Here is a 4,484-nt window from a genome sequence, read left to right as displayed (position 1 = left end):
ATAGGTAAATAGATCTATGTACATATATTTATAGGTTTAGTATCAAGGTAGCAGACAGACACTGGGCCTCCACCCAAGTACTCCCTCAATGCAAGAACACTTTTTTCTATTAAACTGGCATTCCATGATGCTCACCTCCCCTATACGATCGCTGAAGACAAAATGGGTGCACAGGTAAATGTGGTGAAGAAAGCTGATGGAGCCCAGCTATCAAAAGATATAGCATCTGGGGTCTTAAAGGCTTGAAGAAAGGCAAGCGGCCATCTACCTGAGAAGCAACAAAGTCCACTTGAAAGAAGCACACCAGGCTGTGTGATCAGTAGGTGTTGATGGGATCAGGTATCGGGTATCAAAGACCCAGGGGAAAAAATCATATCAATGTGAATGATGGGGAGTGCACAGTGGGGACCCACAACCCATCTGTAGACAATTGGACATCCTCTCACAGGAAGGTCACAAGGACAAAATGAGCCAGTCAGGGTGTAGTATAGCACCAATGAAACATACAACTATCTTCTAATTCTTTAATGCTTCTTCCCCCCACCCCCCACTATCATGATCCCTTACAAATCTGGCTAGACCACAGCATGTCCACAGATAAGAGCTGGAAACACAGGAAATCTATGACAGATAAACCCCTCAGGACCAATAATGAAAGTAGCAATACAACGATGGTACAGGGAAGGTGGGGAGAGAAAGGGGAAACCAATCACAATGATCTACATATAACCCCTCCCTGGGGGACAGATGACAGAAAAGTGGGTGAAGGGAGACATTGGTTAGTGTAAGACATGAACAAATAATAATTTATAAATTATAAAGGGTTTGTGAGAGATGGAGGGTTGGGGAGGAAGGCAAGAAATGAGCTGATACCAAGGGCTCAGTAGGAAGAAAATGTTTAGAAAATGATAATGGCAGCCAAAGTACAAATGTGCTTTACACAATGGATATGTATGAGCCCCCAATAGAATGATTTTTTAAAGCTCTTTTCAACATTTTATTGGCACTTCATTGGCATATCATACAATAGTTTAATCATATCAAGAATTATTGTACAGTCATTACCCCAATCAATTTTAGAACATTTTCTTCTTGTGCTCATTGTTCTTGCAATTATTTTTTAATTGTGGCAAAAATATACTCCAGATCAACAACTTTTACATGCATAATTCAGTGTTATTGATTATACTCTTTGTGTTGTACAACCATATTGATATCCTCTTCTAAATTATTCCACCACCATTAACAAACTCAATGCCCACTTAGCAAAAACCCTCCATCACTCATGGTAACCATTGGTCAAGTTTGGCTTTTTATTTTTAAATAGTTTTCTTGGTGTAATATTCACATATCATATACTTCCATAGTTAAATTCCTGTTTTAAAAAGTTGTATATACATCACCACAATCAGTTATACTGCTCCCTCCCCCTCTAGTAAAGACTTAAGGGGCAGTACTACTGTGACCTATCGGGTTGCTATGTTTCAGAATCTACTTGATGGAAGTTTTATTGACTATACAAAGGCATTCGGCTGTGTAGACTATAACAAACAATACATAGCCTTGAGAATAATAGGAATTCCAGCACAACTGCTCATGTGGAATCTGTACATGGATCAAGAGAGAGTGGCACAACAGAACAAGGGAAGACTGCATGGTTTAAGATCAGGCAATGTGTGAGTTAGGGTTGTATCCTTTCACCATACTTATTCAATCTGCATGCTGACCAAATAACCAGAGAAGCTGGACTACATGCAGAACATGGCATCAGGATTTATGCAGATGACACAACCTTGCTAAATATAAGGAGGACTTGAAGCACGTGCTGATGAAAGAACAAGGATTTCACCCTTCAGTGTGGATTACACAATTCGGTGTGAAGAAAACCGAAATTCCCACAATTGTATCAATAGGTAGCAGCATGATAAATGGAGAAAAGATTGAAGTTGGTTCAAAGATTTTACTGTCCTTGGATGCACAATCAATGCTCATGGAAGCAGCAGTGAGGAGATAAAAGACACATTGTATTGGCTAAATCTGCTACACCTCTTTAGAGTGTTGAAAAGGATGTTACTTTGAGGACTAAGGTACACCTGACCCAAGCGATGGTATTTTCAAGGACCTCATTTGCATGTGACAGTGGACCTTGAATTCGGAAGACGGAAATAGTATCAATGCATTTTAATTGTGTTGCTGGTAAAGAATATTGCCAAAGAACAATATAATTTTTGTTGGACAAAGTACAACCATAATAATCCTTAGGAACAGAGATGAGGAGACATTGTCTCACTCACTGTGGAGACATGTTCTCAGAAGAGACCAGTCCCTGGAAAAGGACTTCATGCTCTGATAAAGTAGAGGGTGATCATAAAAGAGAAGACCTTGGCAATATGTCTGACATAGTGGCTGCATCAATGGTGAGGATGGCACAGGATCTATGTTGGAAGAGGTACAGCCACATTGCAAGGATGCCAATCCTTCAACCTTACACTGGACATACTCTCAGGAGAGACCAGTCTCTGGAAAAAGACATACTTGTTGGAAGGGGACAGCAGAAAAGAGGAAAGCTCTCAATAAGATGGATTGACACCGCAGCTACAACCATGGACTCGAGTTTAGGAACAATTGTTGAGGATGGTGCAGGACCAGCGGTGATTCCTTCTGTTGTGCATAGCATTGTTATGGTCGAAGCTTACTTGATGGCGCCTAAAAGCAAAAACGTGAGTTGGCATCAACTTGATTACAGTGAGTTGGTTGGAGGTGGGGATGGGGGGTTGCCTGTTTGTGTTTTAATGAGGTCTACTAGATGCTAACTTAAGTCTTTCTGATAGTAAATGGCAGTTAGGCATTTGGTTTGACAAGGGACTTTAAACCACTTTTTACTCAAAGTAGCTTGCCAGAGAGATTGGACCCATCCCAGCAGATTTTCCTAATTGCTGCAAAACCTACTTTCAAATGGAATTTTCTTTCTTGATAGTCTCTCTTTACATGCTTCAGTCAATTGATAACTTGAACATTCCCTGGGATTCTTATCCATACTCACAAGTTTGGTAATTTTTACCAATTATTTAGGTCCTACAAAACAAGTCAATAATTTATCAAGAATTCACGAGGGTGGGAGGGTGGGGAAAGGAGGAAAAAAAGATCTAATACAAAGGGCTCAAACAGAAAGAAATGTTTAGAAAATGATGATGACAACATATGCACAAACGTGCTTGATACAATTGATGTAGGGATAAGAGCCCCCAATAAAATGATTTTTTTTTAAGTCACCATCTTCAATTTTCTTTCTTTTTTTGGTCTGGAAGTTGCATTTTTATTTTCTTTAAAATCTTTTTAAAAAATCATTTTACTGGCGGCTCTTACAGATTTTATAACAATCCATAAATCAATTATATGAAGCAAGGTTGCCATTGTCATTTTCAAAACTTTATCTTTCCACTTGAGCCCTATTTATCAGCTAGTATCTTCAATTTTCTAACTTCTACTGACAAGTCCAAGCTGCACTCAAAACCCTAGCCCCAAACCAAGCTCTGGAGCTCTGGGGGAATGGTAGGTTACTAACAGCAAGGGCAGCAGTTTGAAATCATCAGCCAGCTCTGCAGAAGAAAGACAGGCTTTCTACCCCCATAAGGAGTGACAGTTTGGGAAACCCACAGGGGTTGTTTTACCCTGTGCTATAGGGTCAGTATGGGCCAACATTGGCTTGATGGGAAGGAGTCTGGTTTCTGAGAGTTTACTGACAATTTATTCATATTTGTTATTAGCTTCTGGCAGGCATTGCCACATATTCTGTTTTGCTTTGTTTTGTTACACCAATTTCTGTTTCAGGTACATATATATTGCTGTAAAACTAATCATCCCCAATTATTTGCTCATGATTTTCCAATTTGAGCTGAGCTCACAAGTTGTACTTTGGTATGTCTCCTCTAAGATAGCTATGATGTGTGTGGGTGTAGGGAAGCAGAGAGAAAATACTGGTGATGTGGAGAACATGGAATCCGTATCCATTGCTGATACGCTTGTAAAATGATAATGGCAATGCTGGAAAATGGACATCTCAAAAAAAATTAAACATCCAGAAACTCTAAAAGGATTAAAAGCAGCAACAAAAATACTTATATACCAGTTTCATTGCAGCACTGTCAGATGATCCCGTACTTTTCTCTTTAAGGAACATTTTTTTCATGAATTGGTTGAAGGATTGAAGACAAAAGTCCATTTTCCATTTTTAAATACATACACATTATTGATGGTGTGGTAGCTACATAATCTGACGACAACTTGCGGAGGGATGGAGTCTAGCCTGTCAATCAGGTCACAGCTTGATGACCTCATTTGGAGGTGCGAAGGAGATAAATAGCTCACTGGAGGCCAGATACACACAGACTCTGCTATACATTCCTGTTGACAAGCCACATGGAAGCACACTGATGGCAGCTAGAGTCCTGGAGCTGGAAGAGCCACGTGGAGACCCACACCAG

The sequence above is a fragment of the Echinops telfairi genome, unplaced genomic scaffold, assembly GCF_000313985.2.
Source record: "Echinops telfairi isolate 266 unplaced genomic scaffold, ASM31398v2 ScPeMD7_1;HRSCAF=3_0, whole genome shotgun sequence".
NCBI lineage: Eukaryota > Metazoa > Chordata > Mammalia > Afrosoricida > Tenrecidae > Echinops > Echinops telfairi.
Note: the sequence above shows the minus strand (reverse complement) of the source record.